The sequence below is a fragment of the Theropithecus gelada genome, chromosome 16 (genome assembly GCF_003255815.1).
Source record: "Theropithecus gelada isolate Dixy chromosome 16, Tgel_1.0, whole genome shotgun sequence".
NCBI lineage: Eukaryota > Metazoa > Chordata > Mammalia > Primates > Cercopithecidae > Theropithecus > Theropithecus gelada.
Window position 1 is genome coordinate 38,649,257 of NC_037684.1, and position 22,128 is coordinate 38,671,384.

A 22,128-nucleotide genomic window follows, 5' to 3' on the forward strand; every position below is an offset into this window, starting at 1 on the left:
CGGGTCTCACCTGCCGTTCGGCGGGGTCCCGGCGGGGGCCGGACAGTGCCCTCTGGCGGCAGGTGGGCGCCCGCGCAGCACATGCTAATAAGCCCGCGGCGCCGCTCGCGGATTGGCTGGCGCGGATTCCAGCTGCTTTCCAAGTTGGAGGCGCCTAGTTAGTGTCGGGGGGCCCGGCCCACGCCCTCCCCGCCCAGCCGCCTCCCCGTCGACGCCCAGGGCTGGAGCGAGCCAGGCTGCCTTTCGAACTTGGGGGGCTTCTCCTCTTGTCTCCCACTGGTGCTCTGGCTGTGAATCCATCCAGGGGCCAGAATGAAAATCCGATACCAAGGCCGGCAGTACAGGCCGAGGATGGCATTTCTCCAAAAGGTAACCCTGGTCCCTCACCTGGGCCCTGGGAGGCGGGCGGGGACCACATCTGGGAAGCCTACGAGGACACGTGGGGCAGGAGTGGAGGGCACCCCTTTGGGTCGTTTTGTGCAGCTCAATTTCATTAAGTGACTGGTGTGAGTTGTGATAAAGACAATTCCATTTAGGTTTGCAAGCTGCGTCCTGGGCCTGGAGACCGAGACAGTGATCCACGGACTGCAGTGCAGGCGGCCCGCCCCAGCTCTGAGTCACATAAGGTAACCCAGACAGCCACCTACGAATTTAAAGCTCCTATAAGTTGCCCTTTCTGGATCTAAAGTGTGATATTTGAAAGTTAAAAACGTATCTTACACACATAGATCTTAAAAACGTATCTTACACCACAACCTACTCACAGATGCAAAGGCAGTGGTCATGGTCTTGCATTGCTTGGGGTCCTGGGGCTAGGTTTGAGGTTGAATGTCAGGGTTTCCTTTGCTATAACCTCATTCTGCACCACGTGCTCTCTGTCAGCCAGGCAGCCAATGTGGACTTGGAGGCTGGCATCTGCTGAGCACTGCTCGAGGTACCAGGAACACAGTGATGAGCAAAATGAGCATGGCTCCTGCCCTCAAAGTCCCTTGAGGCTAAGTGGCCCACCCAAGGGCAGCTTAACAGTGCCCAGCCTTGGGGGATGTGGGCTGATGGAGGACTGGGCCCACCACAAGGTACCTTAGGGTGCCCCCAATCAAATATATCTACTTTTTTTTTTTTTTTTTGAAACAGAGTTTCACTCTGTCACCCAGGCTGGAGTGCAGTGGTGCGATCTTGGCTCACTGCAACCTCCACCTCCCAGGTTCAAGCGATTCTCCTGCCTCAGCCTCCTGAGTAGCTGGGATTACAGGTGTGCAGCACCACACCTGGCTAATTTTTGTATTTTTAGTAGGGCGGGGTTTCACTATGTTGGCCAGGCTGATCTCAAACTCCTGACCTCAAGTGATCCGCCCCCGTCGGCCTCCCAAAGTGCTAGGATTACAGGCATGAGTCACTGCACCTGGCCAGATATATCTACCTTCTAGAGGAGCGAAGCTCCCTCAGCCAGCCAATGGCAGAGCTGCAGGTGAATGACATCAGACGGTGTCGACATCCCACCCAGCATCAGGGACTTACACGGGAAGTGCCTGAGCCTCTCTACTCAGGGGGTTTTCTCTGGTCATAGGAACATGACTGCCACACATGTGGCCAGAGTGCCAGGGAGTGGATGCCCCCTGGATCAACCTGCAACTGATAGTGAAAAATAGTTGCTTGATAAAAAGTACCAAGCTTCCTCCCCGCCCCCGGGGGGGGGGGGGCCTTCTGAGGGTGTTCTACGTTGTTTCTCCCAAAGGCTCCCAGTAGGGCAGAACTCAGGTGGCCCACAGGGGTTGCTGCTCGTGAATGAGCCCTGTGTTGCCCACCTTACTTGCCCTGTCCCACCTCCCCAGGCACCAGCCGCTTTCGGGGATCAATCTTCCCACCCATGTGAAAGGGTAGTTCAATTATTATCTCCATTTTACAGGTAAGGAAACTGAGGCTGGTAAGGACTAACACTGGAAGAACTGTTGACATGATACAGAAAAACTGGTCTCACTACAATTGTAGAAACATCATTATTTATTTTATTATTATTATTACTATTATTATTATTTGAGGCAAAGTCTGACTCTGTTGCCCAGGCTAGAGTGCAGTGGCGTGATTTCGGCTCACTGCAGCCTTGACCTCCTGGGCTCCAGTGATTCTCCCTTCTCAGCCTCCCAAGTAACTGGGACTACAGGCAGGCACAACCATGCCTGGCTCATTTTTCTTCTTTTTTTTTTTTTGTATTTGTAATAGAGATGGGATTTTGCCATGTTGCCCAGGCTGGCCTCAAACTCCTGAACTCATGTGATCTGCCTGCCTCAGCCTCCCAAAGTGCTGCGATTACAGGCATGAGTCACTGTGCCCAGCCAGGAGAAACATAAAATTAAGACTGTGGTGAGAGGGAGCTTCCGATTCTACATGAAGAGTCGGGGTAGTCATCTATGAAGAGAGAGCCTTGAAGCTTGGAGGATCCTGAGGCTTCCGCTGGGCAGAGGAAGGAAGACCGTGGCTGCCGAAGCACAGCGATGTATGAGTCTGGCATGTCTGAGGGCACGCTGATTGCTGTTCGCTGAGCATAGAGTACAAGGGGAGTGTGAGGTGGGACAGGCAGGCAGGGATGGAAAGGAAAGGTCTATGCCTTACAAAGGTGGTGCTATTTTCCCCCAAAGAGCAGGTGAGTGAAGTGGCCAGATTTACATTCAAACGAGGACTCTAATAGAAGCCAGAGGAATGGATGGGATATATTTCTTTCCCTGAGCCGAGAGGATTCACGCAGTGTCTTTCTGTGCTGTCTGCAACTCCAGTCACCTAGGAAATGACAGCTTTTCATGGGGTCAGAGGGAGTGGTGCTGGTCAGAAGGCCCTTCTCCTGTGATTGTCGAGGCTTTCACACCTATCTCTCCTGTGATGTCCCACCCTCAATGCAGCCTTGTGTAGGTATGTCTACCAGCCAAGCTGATGCCAACCAGCCAAGCTGGTGCCCACCTCTGATGCCTGGACTTGTTTAAAATGTGGTGGAGGCTGGGCATGGTGGATCATGCCTGTAATTCCAGCACTTTGGAAGGCTGAGGCAGGAGGATGGCTGGAGCCCAGCAGTTTGCAGCCAGCCTGGGCAACAGAGTGAGACACTGTCTCTACAGAAAAAAAAAAAAAAAAATTAGCCAGGTTTGGTGGTGCACACCCATAGTCCCAGGTACTCGAGAAGCTGAGGTTGGAGGATCGCTTGAGTCTAGGAGGTCCCGGCTGCAGTGAGCTGTGATTGCACCATTGCACTCTAGTCTGGGTGAAAGAGTGAAACACTGTCTCAAAAATACATACGTAGATTTTTTTTTTTTTTTTTAATGTGTAGAAGGAGATGAAGAATTCCCCTGTCCAGTGGCTCTGCCTGGGGGTGTTAGCTGGTGACACATAGTGAACTAAACAGCAGGGCTGGGCAACCTGCTGTGGCCTCCAGCACATGCAGGGCTCTTGTTTCAGCCTAGCCTCTCATTTCCTGTGTTCCCGCAGCCCTGACCACCTGGGGTGAGGTGGAAAAATTTCCATCTGGACTTCTAAAATGCTTTCCTATTTGACTTAAGGAAAACTTGGGGATGTGCGGGTGTTCTTGCAGCAGATGGGGTTCCAGGAAGAGAGTTGAACTTAGATGAGGGCTACGGGAAGGAAGGGTCTTAATAAGGCTTGGGCGGAGTTTAGAATTGCTTGTATCATTGGTTCATTCCTCCATGTAACAGACATTTATTGGGCATCTACTATGTGTCAGGTATAGTGAGGCGCTGTAATAACACAGACTTCAGGACCTTCAGGACACAGTCCCTGTTCTCAAGTGACTTGTAGTCTAGTGGTAGGAGATGGCCATGTGTATCAACTCAGTGGCATGGCGCAGGTGCCATGCAGACAGCTGGAGGGTAAAGAAGGTGCTTAAGTGTGGGCCTTTACTTTTTCCTGGGTGGAATGTCAAGAAAGCGTTCTGAAAGATATGGTGGTGATTTCTCTGGGTCTTGAGGATGTGTTCTTAGGGCAGATAGAGTGCCAGGAAGAGAGTTGGGACAAAGGTAGAAGAGGAACGTGAACTTGGCTTGGATCTATTGTGTGTCAGCTGTTGGTCAGAGCCAGATGGTGATGTCCAGTAGGCAATTATGTGTCTGGAGGCAGGGCCTGAAAAACCTGGGAGACACATTAAACGGGTCGTTGAGAATGTAATAGAGAGGAGAGACGTTTCTGAGGCTGGGTACAGTTAACAGGGCATATTAGACTTGGGCATTTGGACTGTGGCTGGCAGTGCTATAGTTGGGATGTGAGTTGCCTACTAAAAAAAAGAGCACAATGGTTTGGGGTCACTATTTACATCTCTGCACAGCAAACACATAATTACGATTGTCTTCCAGGAAGCCTGCTCTGGATTACAGGAAAGTTCTAGTCCCCGAAATCTTGTAGAGCGTGACGCCCACTTACTATGAGAAGAAATCGTGACTATGGGATGGATGGAATATTGAGACTATCACTTTCTGATACTTTTAGTGACTGTCTGAGTTCTTTAAAATGTTCAATGTCATACCTCACTCAGCTGGAATCTGAGAGGGGCAATGCTAGGCCTGTGATGGGGTCAGAGAGAGTCCAATGATGACGCTTTTTTTTTTTTTTCTGACAGAGTGAAGTGGTGGGATCTCAGCTCACTGCAACCTCCACCCCTGGGTTCAAGCAATTCTCCTGCCTCAGCCTCCTGAGTAGCTGAGATTACAGGTGACTGCCACCACACTTGGCTAATTTTTATATTATTAGTAGAGATGGGGTTTTGCCACGTTGGCCAGGCTGGTCTCGAATGCCTGACCTCAGGTGATCCACCCGCTTTGGCCTCCCAAAGTGCTACGATTATAGATGTGAGCCACTGTGCCCGGCCCAGTGACGACCCTTTTGTGCAGCATTTGTTTGAGGCCTCAGGAAATAGTTGTGGAGAAGTCAGGATTCTGGGAGAACTGGGCAGCTGTGGTCTGGTCAACGGTGGTGGGGTGGGGTGGGGAGGTGACGGTATGGGGAAGGACCGGGGGTCTTCAATGTGTCTCAAGAAAGGAGATAGCTCAGAAGGGATGCACGCTGGACAGAAGAAGGGGTGGCCTGGAGAAAGGCCACAGCTGCACCCTTCCTGGGGAGCTTGAATATCAAGGTGGGTTTTCTCCCGTCGTGAGTGGACACCAAGATCACCCCTTGAAGACCATTCCGGACCCAGGGAGTCAGTCATATTTTTTGTAGTTTAGATTTATTACAATTTAAAAAGGAATCCCTTAAGTGAATTTGCATGGGAAATGGTTGGAGGAAGATTATTCTGTCCCCTCACGGGAAGACTCCTAAAAATGTTCACGACACAGACTCCCCTCTTCCCAGCAAATCCCTCCTTTGTGTAAAGAGACGCCATCGCTGGAAAGCCCCTCTTGATTGTGCTTTTAGAAATAACTCCTGTTAATCTTCTTTGAGGGGTAGTTGCAAATTCTTCAGAGTTTTTTTTTTTTTTTTTTTTTTTTTTAAACACAAAGGGAAAGAAATAGAGTGACTGTCATTTTTATCAGAGAAGTTTAAATTTCTAACTGGCAAAGTAGGTACAACTCCACCATCCGCCATTTAGCTGCCTCTGCCTCACTACTAAGGAGATGGTTATTTCACCCGATGAAGTACTGTATTTATAATCTGAAAAGTTATGACTGAAAGGATGAGGATGCTTTAAGCCCTGTCATCAGAAACTAGCATAACAGAGAGAGAGTGTGTGTGTGTGTGTGTGTGTGTGTTGGGGAGGAGGGGACCGTTGACTGCTGCTGAAAAGAATCACTCCAGCAGCCTTGGCTCCTCAGTCCCCTGGCCATCCCAGGAAGAGCAGGACCACCTCTCAGCATCCCCCAATACAGTTGGGGGTTGTGCCTTTGCTCCCCTCTCTGCTGTTGGCCTCATGGCTGACCCAGTGGCCAGAAACACTGCCAAGCCCTGACACTGCAGAAAGCCAAGGACTGTGGCTCCAAATCAAGCTGAAATGAATAGCTTTTGTTCCAAAACAATTCTGTGAGCCAAGAAAGTGTCCATGCAGATAAAGCTTGCAGTCAGTCTTGCACAAGGAGCCCCAGCCATGTTTTGTATGCTGTCTGAGTGGCTGGCACTGTGCCCAGAATGCTGAGTGGTAAGGCTCTCCTCAGAGCCTTCCCTGTGCACCTGATCTTGGCCCATTTCTTGAGATTGTGGTTCAGCTGCAAATGCTTGTTTAGCAACAGAGATTGAAATAGGAAATCCCTTTCCTTAGTATTGGCATAAGACATTGTTCCATACTCTTTCCCTCCTTGGGAAGATTGGAGCCTTATAGCTTCAGGAGCAGGCTGGCTGAGAGGGAGGGGGAAATTAGGATTTTTCTGATTCAGCTCTCTTCTGATATATCCAGGTTAGTCTACACCTCCTTCCTGTCTACCTGGCCATATCATGGGCTCCTTCCCAAGTTCACTTTCTCTAGGAAGCATTTATTGACCATCTGTCTTAGTCCATTTTCTGTTGCTATAACAGAGTGTTTAAGATGGGCTAATTTAAAAAGAAAAGAAGCTTATTTGGCTCACGGTTATGGAGGCTGGGAAGACCAAGGGCATGGTGACAGCTTCTGGTAAGAATTTCTTTTTTCTTTGAGACGGAGTCTCGCTCTGTCACCCAGGTGTGCAGTGGCCTGATTTTGGCTCACTGCAAGCTCCGCCTACCGGGTTCACGCCATTGTCCTGCCTCAGCCTCCCTAGTAGCTGGGACTACAGGCACCTGCCACCATGCCTGGCTATTTTTTTGTATTTTTAGTAGAGATGGGGTTTCACCATGTTAGCCAGGATGGTCTCGATTTTCTGACCTCGTGATCCACCCGCCTCGGCCTCCCAAAGTGCTGGGATTAGAGGCGTGAGCCACTGCGCCCGGCCCCTGGTAAGGGATTCCATACTGCATTATAACACGGCAGAAATGTGGAAGGGCAAGTGAGTGCATGCCAAAGAGACCTCAGGGCACTAACTCAGTTCCTTGGAAATGATCTCACTCGCAAACAGCATTAATCCATTTATGAGGCTCTACCCTTATTACCTAATTCCCTATTAAAAGGCCCCACCTCTCAATACTGTTACATTAGTGACTAAGTTTCCAACACATGGACTTTTGGGGGACACACTCAAACCCATAGACGCAGACTGTGATCACAGTCCCTTTTCAGCGCCTATGCAATTAGGATCTGTATGATTCACATGAGACGCACTTTTATTCTGTGCTGTGCATTGATCATCTCTGTCTGTATACTTTATCACCCCAGCTCCCAGAGGACGACGATTATGCTGTTTATTTGTAGCAGTCATACCACTGGATCCATAAAAAGTATTCAATTAAATCTCTCTCTTTGCATTAGGTTGTCTAGCTGAGTTTTTCTTATGTGTCTTTACTGACTGGTCCCTAGAAGGCATATTGTGACAACGATAACTTCCGGTTTTTTTTTTTTTTTTTTTTTTTTGAGACGGAGTCTCGCTCTGTCGCCCAGGCTGGAGTGCAGTGGCCGGATCTCAGCTCACTGCAAGCTCCGCCTCCCGGGTTCACGCCATTCTCCAGCCTCAGCCTCCCGAGTAGCTGGGACTACAGGCGCCCGCCACCTCGCCCGGCTAGTTTTTTTGTATTTCTTAGTAGAGACGGGGTTTCACCGTGTTAGCCAGGATGGTCTCGATCTCCTGACCTCGTGATCCGCCCGTCTCGGCCTCCCAAAGTGCTGGGATTACAGGCTTGAGCCACCGCGCCCGGCCAACAACGATAACTTCTATCACTAACACTCTTACCCTATTGTCACTGTTCCTATATTGCCCATAGGGATTATACAACTATTTCACACTATTATTTTCATTTGATCCCAACCACCCGTTTAAATATATGGAGCAGATATTAGATGTTTTTTTCCCTAGTGGATGAAAATACTAAGGTTCAGAGAGGTCAATTAACTGGCCCAGTGTCACACAACTGACATGATCTATTTTTCAGTTTCACTGAGGCTAGAAAAACCAGTGATCTCATTCAGAGGACGGCTACGTGCATATATATTAAAAGGACTTTGTGAACTGAGGGCTCATACAATGCTGCATAGAATTATGATTAATGGCAGAAAAATAGCTACTGCAAGATTGAAACAGTTCAATGAAGACAGAGCAGTATGTATGGATGGCTCTGGATTTTATTGATAAGAGCCAAAGAGTTGATTACATTTGAGGGGCCCTCCAGGTGCAGATGTGTAGCAGGCAGCGGGAGGTGACTCTGAGGAGGGTGGCAAGGACAGAGTAAATGGGTGAGGAATGACCTTCATTCTTACTGTAGGTCTCCTGTATACCCTGATATTTCCTGTCTCCATTCCTTTGCTTCTCTTGTACCCTCATCTTGGGATGCCTCTCTTCACACCAGAGCTTGAGGCTGTATTTCCAGTTGTCTCCCACACATTTCTGTGTATGTGTTCCAGAGCACGGCACAAACAAGTTTTTCTCTTTCAAAACAGGCTGCTTTCTTTTGTGTTTCCTATTTTAGATACTGACTACCACTATTGGTTTGGCAGAGAGGCAGGAAGTCTTGGAATCATATTCTCTTGCCTTCACCAAATTGTATATATTATCAACGAAGTTTCAAGCACACAAACTTTTGGGGGTCACATTCAAACCACAGGACCATCCCATGATTGCTGTCCCTTTTGAGCTCCTGTGCAATTAGGATTGCAGTGTCTAAGTACACAAGACTCATCTATAGTGCTTCTAGTGACCATATTCTCTTACTTTTCCTCATTGCCTCTGCCTGAACTGCGCTCTCTCCTGCATGATTATTTCCCGCTGATACAGAAAGGTTTACTCCTCCTTTTTCTCCGCTTGGCCATACCATGGGTTCCCTTCCAAGTTCACTTCCTCTAGGAAGTATTTATTTATTTTTTTTTTATTTTTTATTTTTTATTTTTTATTTTTTATTTTTTTTTATTTTTATTTATTTTTTTTTTTTTGAGACGGAGTCTCGCTCTGTCGCCCAGGCTGGAGTGCAGTGGCCAGATCTCAGCTCACTGCAAGCTCCGCCTCCCGGGTTCCCGCCATTCTCCTGCCTCAGCCTCCCAAGTAGCTGGGATTACAGGCGCCCACAACCGCGCCCGGCTAATTTTTTGTATTTTTAGTAGAGACGAGGTTTCACCGTGGTCTCGATCTCCTGACCTTGTGATCCGCCCGCCTCGGCCTCCCAAAGTGCTGGGATTACAGGCGTGAGCCACCGCGCCCGGCCTTTTTTTTTTTTTTTTTTTTTTTTTTTGAGACGGAATCTCGCTCTGTCGCCCAGGCTGGAGTGCAGTGGCCGGATCTCAGCTCACTGCAAGCTCCGCCTCCCGGGTTTATGCCATTCTCCTGCCTCAGCCTCTCGAGTAGCTGGGACTACAGGCGCCCGCCACCTCGCCCGGCTAGTTTTTTGTATTTTTTTTAGTAGAGACGGGGTTTCACCGTGTTAGCCAGGATGGTCTCGATCTCCTGACCTCGTGATTCGCCCGTCTCGGCCTCCCAAAGTGCTGGGATTACAGGCTTGAGCCACCACGCCCGGCCAGGAAGTATTTCTTGATCATCTGTTGCTCCAGCAGAATACCTGAGACTGGGTAATTTACGAGGAAAAGAAGCTTATTTGGCTCACAATTATGGAGGCTGGGAAGTCCAAGGGCATGGCTATAACCAGCTCATTGGTCTTTCATCTCTGCATGCCCTCCTTTTTTGCATCTATAATTTTGCACATCTAAAACCATCTATAATTTTGCAGAACAAGGCAGACTCTGCTGCTCCTCCATGAGAGCTTCCATTTGTCTATGAATGGCATTGAAGACCTGTTGTGTCCTGGATCTATTTGCTCTCCCCTGCATACCATGCAGTTTTACCCTTTCGTGCCTTTGCACGTGCTTGTTCCTCAGCCTGAAATGCTCCTTTTCTCTGGAGCAGAAGCAGCAACTTCTTGCCAAATAGCCCATGTTCTCTGAGTTAGAATGAATGGGCCATGAGCAGAAGTGTTGTGTGGGTTTTCAGGCCGAAGCCTTGAAGGGCAAGTACCAATTCTCCATGTTTTTCTCTCTTCCCCTGCGCAGTGATGGAGCACATGTGATGGAATGAGAAAGTCTAAATGGTAGCAGCCTAGAGAGCTGAGTCAAGACATCAAGGGAGGGCCCTGGACATTGCCCAACTTGACTTAGCATTTTCTTTTTTCTTTTCTTTTTTTTGAGACAGAGTCTTGCTCTGTCGCCCAGGCTGGAGTGCAGTGGCACGATCTCGGCTCACTACAAGCTCCGCCTCCCAGGTTCACGCCATTCTCCTGCCTCAGCCTCCCGAGTAGCTGGGACTACAGGCGCCTGCCACCACGCCCGGCTAATTTTTTGTATTTTTAGTAGAGACGGGGTTTCACCATGTTAGCCAGGATGGTCTCAATCTCCTGACCTCATGATACACCTGCTTCGGCCCCCCAAAGTGCTGGGATTACAGGCGTGAGCAACCATGCCTGGCCGACTTATCATTTTCTTAAGAGAGAGAAACCCTTGTTGGGTTAAACCTGTGTTACCACAGCATAATCTAAATTATCCTGAGTAATGCATTCTTATTTTCTGCCAGTTAAAAATCTTTATCTTTTAAGTATCAGCTTAAATACTCTTTCTTTAAAAGCCTTCCAGAACCAACCCACCCCTAGCCAGAACTGATGTCTTTTCTTTGTGCTTTCACAGCCTGTGTAACTTACATCTATTTGACACTTAATGCCTAGTATTGTGGTCGGTCAGGTAGAGTTAGTGACATAATGAGTAAGAGTATGAATTCCGAAGCCAGACTGACTGGTTCACATATCAGCTCTGTCATTTACCAGCAGTGGGACTTTCGATGAGTTACTTAGACTTCCAAAACTTGGGTTCACATTTGTCCTTCCAGAACCTACCAGAGTGTCTGACACAATAATTATATTAAATATGTCAATAATGATGTTAAATAATACCTCCCTCTTTTTTGTCTTGCAGGTTGAACCATCAGTATAAAACATGCAGAACCAAAAATGGCAACCAAAATCCAAAGCCAGAGGGTCCTGGAAATCAGAGGGTCTTACAGCATAACAGGTAGTACAGGCCGTGGCTCAGGCTAGGCATGGAACAGACTGCAGTTCTCTCCTACAAATCAATCTAGACTGGACGGACAGTACTCTGAAGGAGGAAAGAAAAATGAATCTGATGTTACTTCTTGAAACCACATTTTCTGAAGTCACCATTTTTATGTATCTATCAACTCATCATTTTTATGTATATATCAATATGATTTTATGATTTTTTTTCCTACTAATGTGATGAATTCCCTTGATTGATTTTAGAATATTAAATCACTTTTGTATTCCTGGAATAAATCCTAGATGGATGCTTGATTTTTTCTAATTCCTTAGCAAAAATGCTAATATTTTATTTAGGATTTTGCATCTGTATTCACAAGTAAGAATTTTTTTCCTCTCCTGACACCAACCAATTCTCCAACACAAACTGAGTGTCCTACAATTCAATTCAATTCTGACACTAACTACCCAGAGTTAGCATTAGCCTCCACAGATTTAAGGCCTCAGTCGCACAAGATTGTCCTAATCAGACCCCAGTTGCAAGTCCCGGGCCACCCATACTTCTGGGCAACTGGTTATAATTTGGGGGTTCTTATGACCACCTCCCGCAGGCTTGACACTTTGCTAGAATGATTAGTGGAATGCAAGAAAGTGCTTAATTAATATTACTGGTTTATTACAAAGGATACAATTCAGGAAGAGCCAAATGGAAGCGATGCATGGAGCAAGGCAAGGGAGAATGAGCCCAGAGCTTTCCTGCCCTCTTCGGGCACGCCACTCTCCCAGCACTTTGGTGTGTTCACCAGCCTGGAAGCTCTCTGAACCTCATCATTTAGAGGTTTTAATGGAAGTTTCATTACATAGGCATGATTTTTTTTTTTTTTTTTGAGACGGAGTCTTATTCTGTTACCCCGGCTGGAGTGCAGTGGCACCATCTCGGCTCACTGCAACCTCCACCTCCTGAGTTCAAGCAATTCTCCTGCCTCAGCCTCCCGAGTAGTTGAGACTACAGGTGGACACCACCATGCCCAGCTAATTTTTGCATCTTTAGTAGAGATGGGGTTTCACCATGTTGGCCAGGCTGGTCTTGAATTCCTGACCTCAAGTGATCTGCCTGCCTTGGCTTCCCAAAGTGCTGGGATTACAGGCATGAGCCCTACATAGCCATGATTGATTGAATCATTGAACATTGGTGATTACTTCAATCTCCAGCCCCTTGTCCCTCTCCCCTCCCCAGAAGTCAGTGGATGGGGATAAAAGTTCCAACTCTCTAATCATGCCTAGTTCTCCTTTTTTCTTTTTTTTTTTTAATTATTTATTTTTCTTGGCATGCAAAATAAGAGCTATTGTCTAGGTCTTTCTGGTGACCCCTTCATCCTGAACTACCTAGAAGCCTCCAGCCACTAGTCATTTCATTAGTATACAAAAGACACTCTTGCCACTGTGGAGATTTCAGGAGTTTTGGGAGCCATGTGCAAGGAACCAGGAACAAAACCCAAATATTTATTTTTTCTCATACCACAATGATTGACGTTGGTCTGTAATTTTTTCTTCTTGTAATATCCTAGTCCAGTTTTTCTATCAGGTTATGGCCACATAAAAGGAGTTGGGAAGTATACTCTGTTTTTCTATTCTTTGTGTAGAGTTTGTGCAAGTTTATACAAGATTGGTATTATTCTTTTTTTTTTTTAGAGACAGGGTCTCACTCTGTCACCCAGACTGGAGTGGCAGTGATGCCATCACAGCTCATTCACTATAACCTTGAACTCCTGGGCTCAAGCAATCCTCCCACCTAAGCCTCCTAAATACCTGGGACTACAGGTGCATGCTGCCATGCCCTGCTAATTTTTAAATTTTTTTGTGGAGGCGGTGCCTCACTATATTGTCCAGGCTGCTCTTGAACTCCTAGACTCAAGTGATTCTCCTACCTCAGCCTCCCAAAGTGCTGGGAGTATAGGTGTGAGCCACCACGCACAGCCCATGATATTATTCTTTAAATATTTGGAAGAATTAACTGATGAAGTCATCTCGGGTTTGGAATTTTCTTTGTGAGCAGCTCTTGAATAGATTCCATTTTATTTATTAGGTATTGGCTATTCAGATTTTATATTTTTATGTGGGCTTTGGAAAGTTGTATTTTTCAAGGAATTTGTCTATTCTATCCAAGTCGTCAATATTTGGGTGTGAAGACAATAATATTCTCTTATCTTTGTTATATTTGTGGGATCTATACTGATATTCCTTTCTAATATTGAAAATTTGTCTTTCTTGTTTCTGTTGATCAGTATTGTTTGGAGTCTATCAATATAAACAATATTTTCAAATAACCAACTTTTGATTTGGTTGATTTTTCTCCATTGTATATGTGTTTTCTATTTCTTTTCTTTCTTTCCTTTTTTTTTTTTTTGAGATGGAGTTTTATTCTGTCACCCAGGCGGGAGTGCAGTGGCATGATCTTGGCTCACTGCAAGCTCTGCCTCCCGGGTTCATGCCATTCTCCAGCCTCAGCCTCCTGAGTAGCTGGGATTATAGGCACCCGCCACCATGCCCAGCTAATTTTTTTGTATTTTTAGTAGAGATGGGGTTTCACCATGTTAGCCAGGATGGTCTCGATCTCCTGACCTCGTGATCCGCCCGCCTCAGCTTCCCAAAGTGCTGGGATTATAGGCGTGAGCCACTGCACCCGGCAGATTTGTTTTCTATTTCACTGATTTATAATCTTTATTACTTACTTCTATTTTCCTTAGATATAACTGACTGTTCTTTTGTTCTTAAACTAAAAAAATAAATCATTGACTTTCAGCCTTTCCATTTTTCTAATATATAAATTTTTAAGGTTACAAATAGCTCCTAGTCCCTACATTAGCTGCATCCTATGAGTTTTTAGAAGTTACGTCTTTTATGGGGTCACATTCAGTTCAAAATATTTGCTAATATCTGTCTGGATTTCTTCTTTAATCTATGAGTTATTTAGAAATTTCCAGGCCGTGGATATTATCTTTTTATTATTGACTTCTGACTTAATTTCATTCTGGTCAAACAACATTCTCTGAATGATTTCAATGTTTTGAAATTTGTTGAGGCTTTCTTTATTGCCCATCATATGATCAATTTTGATACGTTTCATGTACACTTAAAAAGTAAATTCACACATGCCTGTAATCCCAGCTACTTGGGAGGCTGAGGCATGAGAATTGCTTGAACTTGAGAGGTGGAGGTTGCAGTGAGCCAAGATTGAACCACTGCACTCCAGCCTGGGCAACAAAAGCAACTACTCCATCTTAAAAAAAAAGATAAATAAATAAATAAATAAATAAATAAATAAATAAATAAAATTCTATCATTATGGGTACAGAATTTGATATATATATAACAACTAAGTCAAGTTTGTTAGTTGTGTCATTTAAATCTTCTAGATCCTTACTGCTCTATTTTCTTGTTCTATAAGTTACTGAGAAATGTATGTTACAGTCTTCCACTATGATTGTGGATTTGTCACTTTCTTCTTTGAGTTGCTTAATTTTTGCTTTATGTATTCTGAAGTTATAAGTACGTATAGATTTGTGACTTGATATCTACTAGTTGGATTGACCCATTATAATATGTACCTTTTAATTTGTAGTAATGCTTTTTGCTTCGAAATCTTACTTCATACTGCTATAGATATGCCTGGTTTCTTTTGTTAGACTTTTATAGTCTATCTTTCCTTTTCCTTTTTCTTTAATCATCTATCTCCATATATTTAAAGTGTCTCTCTTAGAAGTTACATATAGTTAGGTTTTGTGTTTTTTATTCAGTATGATAATCTTAGTGTTTTTTTTTTTTTTTAGATGGAGTCTCGCTCTGCCGCCCAGGCTGGAGTGCAGTGGCGCGATCTTGGCTCACTGCAACATCTGACTCCCTGGTTCAGGTGATTCTCCTGCCTCAGCCTCCCGAGTAACTGGGATTACAGGCACGCACCACCACGCCCAGCTAATTTTTGTATTTTTAGTAGAGATGAGGTTTCACTCTGTTGGCTAGTATGGTCTTGATGTCCTGACTTTGTGATCTGCCCACCTGGGCCTCCCAAAGTGCTGGGATTATAGACGTGAGCCACTGCACCTGGCCAATCTTAGTCTTTTATTTGGGCTATTTTGTCTATTTACATAATAGTAAAGTAATTATTGATATAAAGTTGGGTTTATTCTTACTATTTGTTTTCTGCTTGACCCATCTGTTTTCTGTTGTTTTTCTTCTTTCCTGCATTCTTTTGGATTAATAAAATAATCTTTTATCATTCTACTCTCTACCTCAAACTTATTAGTTATACAGTTTTGTTACATTTTCTTTTTCTTTAGCTGTTATCCCAAAGATTAAACAACATGCAATCTTGACTTACTTCTGTGTAATACAAATTATTACTTTTACCAGTTCCCAAAACATTTAAAACTTTAGGAAACTTCAGTTTTATTTAGCCCCTTCCTCATTTTGTGTTGTTGTTATACGTGTTTAGTTCTACACATATATTTAAATTCCATAAGACATTATAACTATTGGGTTGGCAATAAATATTCATTCATAATTACCTATATATTCATCTATTCTGGTATTTTTTCTCTTTTTTGAGAGACAGAGTCTTGCTCTGTCACCAAGGCTGTACTGGTGTGGTAGCACAATCATGGCTCATTGCAGCCTCAACCTCCTGGGCTCAAGCGGTCTTCCTGCCTTGGCCACCTGAGTAGCGGGAACTACAGGCATGCGCCATTATGCCTGGCTAATTTTTAAATTTTTGTAGAGGTGAGGTCTCACTATGTTCCCCAGGCTGGTCTCAAACTGCTGGGTGCAAGCAATCCTCCCACTTTGGCATCCCAAAGTTCTGAGAGTATAGGTACTCCTGGCCTATATACACACACACACACACACACACACACACATTTTAATTGAAATATATATATACACATTTTAATTGAAATACGGTATTCACTCAGAAACCATGTACAGATCAATACATTTTCACAAACAGAATGTGGTACATATATTTTAAAACATTAAATTCTGTTTAAAGAAGCAAAATTTTGTATTTTAGGAACACATTACTTACTGTTCAAACAGATGGTTTCCTGAGGAAATGTGTGTGACTTCACACTGTGGGGCTGTCTTTGTCAGCCCTCCCAGATCGCCCCATCTGTGACTTGATTTTTTTTTCTCCTTGTCAAGGTGTCCTGCTCAATTCAATTCACCTCTGCTTCAGGCCAACCGAGACAGACAGTGTCCTTTTGTCAACCTTCTGGCTTCCTTTGCCCTGAGGGATGGAAGCCTTTCTCCACAACCCCCATCAGCTTCTCTTTCTGCATATTGCTGATCTGGAGACCTGCTGTCATTTGTGGCTGCTCTGAGACATGGCCTGGTCATGGGGACAGAGCCTCCCTTTGACTGCACCATTTGTTAGCTGTGCTTTAACCTCCTGTGGAGATTACAACTGGAAAGGCTGGAGACACTGATAACTGATTCAGCAACAAGGGCTTGAACTGTATGGGAGGAAAGACTGAATATTACAATTTTAGCAGTCATTACTGGGGAAGCCGGGCAGGAGGATCATTTGAGCCCAGGAGTTCGTGACAGCCTGGGTAACAGCAAGACCCTGTCTTATTAAATTTTAATAATAATAAACTGAATTATGGACAAAATGAAGTTAACAAATGTTTTTTAGCAGTTACCATTCCTTAAGCGCCTACTGTCAGGTGCTCTGCCAGAAACTTCTATAGAGCATCTCATGAATACTCAAAACAATTCTGTGAAGAAAATATCATTACTATCTGATATGGTTTGGCTGTGTTCCCACCCAAATCTCATTTTGAATTGTCATTCCCATAATCCTCACGTGTCATGGGAGGGACCCAGTGGGAGGTAATTTAGTCATGGGGGTGGTTACCCTCATGCTGTTCTCATGATAATGGGTGAGTTCTCACAAGATCTGATGGTTTTATATGGGACTTTTCTCCTTTTGCTCTACACTTCTCCTTCCTGCTGCCATGTGAAGAAGGATGTGTTTGCTTCCATTTCCACCATGATTGTAAGTTTCCTGAGACCTCACGAGCCATGTTGAACTGTGAGACAATTAAACCTCTTTCCTTTATAAATTACCCAGTCTTGAGTATGTCTGTATTAGCAGTGTGAGAATGGATTAATACACTATCCAACTTCAAATGAGGAAGTGGAAGCTCAGGGAAGCAATTTGCCTAAGGTCACACATCTAGTAAGTGCAGAGAGTGTTTGGATCAGATTTAATTCATGCTCTTTGCTTAGGTCCAGTCACGTTTTCTATGCCTATCTCAGCTGCTGACACGTGACTCAGTTGCTCCCATTTTCCTTGGAAAAGCAGGAGCTGGAAAGGACCTTAGAGGTCATTCACATCAATCATCTCATTTCACTGATGAGGAAACTGAGACTTGGACCAGGTCAGTGGTTGTCATTCACACCCATGTGCCATCCATACCCACGTGCCAGTCATTCCAAACTATACACATTTCTCCAAAGGCATCTGGGTGTTCCCACCTCTCTGCTTTTGCCAACTATTTTCCCTCTGCTGGAAGTCCCCTTTCTCCTCATTTCACACTGTTAATGATCTTTTCAGCTTTCAAGGTTCACTCCAAGCATCATTTCTCTCATCATCTCCTGAGTATCTGCAGGCTACACTCAGCAGTTTCTACCGTGCAGAGGAGAGTTACCACAGCACGCCTGAGACTGCTATCCTTAGAAAGGCCTGCTTTCAAGGTTGGCCCCTCTAAGGCTGGCATGTAGGAGCTTGGGTTTCAGGAGAGTTCCCATGATTCCCTGATAAGAGTGGTTCACTGTGCCTGGACTGTTTGTGCAAACAATGTGGTTTATGTGAAACACCTGCTTTCCTTCTGCGAGTCCAGAATCTTGGTGCATGCTAGGCAGAGGTTGTCTACATGGCCAGCCCCCAGCAAAATCTTTGGGTACTGAGTCTCTAATGAGCTTCCCTGATAATAGACAACATTTCACACTTGTCACAGTGCATTGCTGGAGGAATTAAATGTGTCCTGTGTGATGCCACTGAGAGAGGCTCTTGGAAGCTTGCCCCTGATGGCTTCCACACTTTGCCCCCGTGTGCCTTTTCCCTTTGCTAATTTTGCTTTATATCCTTTCATGGTATAGAATAAAATAAACAGAAAGGGCCATGCATGGAACAAAGATGTTTGTGTACCAGGGACTGAGAATTATGACTAACCCCAATTCAATAAGCCTGAGGTCCAATAAAAAGGGTGGTAGTGATGGGGGTTAGTCTAAGGCCTGAAGAAAGGGAGGGATGTTAACACTTTAAATACTGATAGTCAAATATGAAGCAGAGACAGGTGGTCGGTGGGATGGAGACCACTATAAAAAAAATGTATGGTTTTTGCTATTTGGGAGTAAAAGGTAGCACAATTTCAGGACACTTTATTTATTTATTTAGTTAGTTAGTTAGTTAGTTTTGAGACAGAGTCTTGCTCTGTCGCCCAGGCTGGAGTGCAGTGGTGTGATCTCAGCTCACTGCAACCTCCACCTCCAGGGTTCAAGCGATTCTCTTGCCTCGGCCTCCTGAGTAGCTGGGGTTACAGATACATGCCACCATGCCCGGCTAATTTTTGTATTTTAGTAGAGACAGGGTTTCACCATGTTAGCCAGGCTAGTCTTGAACTCCCGACCATCTCGTTGTTCTGATTCCAAGCTCACTATATGTTTCAATACAATATAAGAATCTAGCCTCCCATGTAGATCTTCCTACAGGAAAGAAACACACTGTTGGCAAATACAATGATCCAGTCTGATGGATAATTATATTTTTTCACTAGAAAGGAATTAACTCACTCTCCAGGTTTACACAACAACTTCTTTTAGTTTGGTTAGCATGTGTCCTCTGGATCCTGCTTACCTCTGTGTCAACTAATGGAACCAGCTTTTTGGCCCTACAGTGAGGCATAGGACACTGGAAGAAGACAGTCCAAGGCATTGTTACCCAGTCATCCCCAGTCAGGTCATGTTTGAAACTCCAACAGTTTAGTAATATACTAGTAAGTCAATTTGTAGCTCTACTTGAAGAAGGTTTGTGCCAAACAAGATAGTTTCAGTAATGAAGCTATGTTGAATGATGTTCAAAACAATTGTTCTAAATTTTACTCTATAATGTCAGAGCAAGGTTCCAATGAATATCAATGCAAATATACAACACATTTAAATGGTTTTTAGTTACATTCTATTTATACAGTTAGAAAATATTGATCATGTCTTATTAAAATAGGTCCATCTAGGAGACCGTGAACAAATTTCTAGGTTTGTCACTAACAATCCCTGAATCTACTGAATTTTAGAATTTCCTTGACACAATTCACATTTTTTCCAAATAATAATTTCCACTGTTTTATAAATAACTGTATATTGATAGTGTTTGCTCAATGATATTGAGATGTTATTTACTGTTCATGATGTATGCAGGAGGAAGGCCAAGGCCAGGTTTTGTTCATTTCCTTTTCCAGGTGTTATATGGCTTGTGGCACTTCACTAATTAGGAATCATTTTCTCGAACGTTCATAAAACGGAAACTATCCTTACCAAAATCCAGTCAGATGATTTCAAAAAAGTAGATCTGAAATGCCTTTTGAGAGCCGAGAGTGCCTTCTGAGCAGTCCTGTGCCCAGGTGAATGATTTATGTCAGCATTTTGCAAAATGTGTTCTGGGAAAAACGACATGGGAGGGATATTAATAGAGCGTTACTTGAAAGTTACTGTGGTCAAAATGCTACAGAAACACCAGACTAAACAAAGTTAAGCAAGTTCATTACTGTAGGCCTTCTCTGAGCGATCTAATATTCTATTAACTGTGTTAAGAGACAGGCAGATCCCAAACTTCCTTCTTTCTTTCTCATTTTCTCCTCAGGAACACATCATGGTAAATGCTTGTTTATAGGGACTATTTCCCAACACAGTCTCATACAAGTGTCAGAGAAGGTGTATCAGTTTCACACACATGAATAGTTTCCATTTTATGAATGGATAGTTTCCGTCTTTATGAACGTTCAAGAAAATGATTCATAATCAGTGAAGTGCCACAAGCCATATAACTCCTGGAAATGGAAATGAACAAAACCTGGCCTCGGCCTTCCTCCACCATACATCATGAACAGTAAATAACATGTCGAAACTATTGAGCAACTAACACCTGTGGTAAGTGGCTGCCCTGGTACAGAATCCAGGCCAGTATTCTCAAACTAGTAGTCTACAGTCATGAGTCCCATTTCTCCTTGGTAAGATTTTTTTTTTTTTTTCCCCTAAGACAGGGCCTCATTCTGTCGCCCACGCTGGAGTGCAGTGGCACGATCTCAGCTCACTGCAACGTCCGCCTCCCAGGCTCAAGCCTCAGCCTCCCGAGTAGCTGGGATTACAGGTGTGCACCACCCCGCACTGCCTTTGGTAAAGAGATCCTGATTTTGTCTTCACCCTCCTCTCCCACAGGGAGGACGTTAGGACCCTTTCTACCTCTGTACCTCCAATCCTCCTTCCAAGTGGCATTGTCTGCATAGTTCTTGTACTCCTCTTCCAGGGTCATAGTTCCTTATCTTTTGAACTAATCTTCTTCCCCATATCTGGTCACAATACTAAAGTGCATTTTTTGTTTTGTTTTAGTTACTTGACTGTTTTTAAAATTGACAAGTCAGTCGCTCTCCTACACACAGGAAAAATGGGTCCTAAAAATATATATATATCTACAGGTCTCGCCGCGTCACCCAGGCTGGAGTGCAGGGGTGCCACCACGGCTCACTTGCACCCTCGACCTCCCAGGCTCAAGCGATCCTCCCACCTCAGCCTCCCGAGCAGCTGGGACCACAGGCGCACACCACCACGCCCGGCTAATTTTTGTATTTTTTAGTAGAGATGGGGTCTCGCTGTGTTGCCCAGGCTGGTCTCTAACTCTTGAGCTTCAGCGATCCTCCCAACTTGGCTTCCCAGAGTGCTGGGATTACAGGCGCGAGCCAATGCGCCCGGCCTAAACTAAATACTTTTAAGTTGCAGTGTCACCATTATTTTTTTCGAGCCTGTAGGGGTTATATAAAGGAAAGTCCAGAGCTTAGATATTCGAGGGGCCGATCTCTAAGCAGCACTTAGGAGAAAGGAATCCCGGCGCTACGGGCTTCAAGGTGGCCCCTCCGAAAAGCCTTCCACCCTGGCCCCCAATCCCGCGGCGTGCGAGTTCCGTGGAGAAGGCCCCGCCTGCGGCCCCAGAATCGGCATTAGGGGCTCGTGTCCACCCGGCAAGGCCTCCCCTGAGCCCAGAGCAGGGACCTAACAAAATGCGAGAAACCCTCCAGCAGACAAAAGTCCCCGAGCTCAGTGCACTTGCGCTGTCTGAAGGAAGCCGGAAGTGGGCCACCGGCTGAAGCCGACTTCCTGAGTTCGCATTTCCTCTCTAGGAATCCGGAGGTTTCTGCATCTCTATGGTCTGGGCCTCAAGCGGCGGAGCCTGAGGTCTCTGGTGCAAAGGAAAGTGGCCCCGCAGCGAGGAGGGGAAGGAGCATCGGTACATCTCTTCGTGATCCCTTTCCTACCCCTTAACACTCGTGCGCACCTGGCAGTACCACCAGCAGAGTCTGGGAAATTGCTTTCATCAGGATTTAACAGAAGGAAGACACAGGAACACACTAGGACACCGCCAAAGTCAACAAGTCTCTAGAGTTTTTCCGGTAGCGTATGCACACATGCATTGTAAAAATTCAGATGAAGTCTAACATTCATGCAATAACACAGCTGAAATGACTAGTAAGAATAATAATAACAACCCAAAAATGTTTGACATTTGAAGTTCCTTTTGAGTTTGAACCCCAGGCTGGGTCTGAATGAGCTGGTCTCATCTCTCAGCACAGACCCTGCCCTCTGGTCCCTAGGGCCGCGGGCAGGAGAGACACACCTGTCCTTCCATGTGCTCCCAGGGTTCCAGCTGGCCCATCTGTTGATTCGAAGGTTCTTGCTAACCAACTTATATAGACTTTCTTTTTTTTTTTTTTTTTTTTTTTTTTA

The 22,128-nt window shown here is 45.1% G+C and overlaps 1 long non-coding RNA gene across 1 annotated transcript; it reads left to right on the plus strand.

The window, feature by feature from the left end:
• The first annotated feature begins 141 nt into the window (after nucleotides 1-141).
• Nucleotides 142-11,496, plus strand: LOC112609977. Its single transcript, XR_003116260.1, has 3 exons — nucleotides 142-369; nucleotides 537-626; nucleotides 10,997-11,496. It is a non-coding gene; the product is annotated as an uncharacterized LOC112609977 (long non-coding RNA).
• Nucleotides 11,497-22,128: the final 10,632 nt, after the last annotated feature.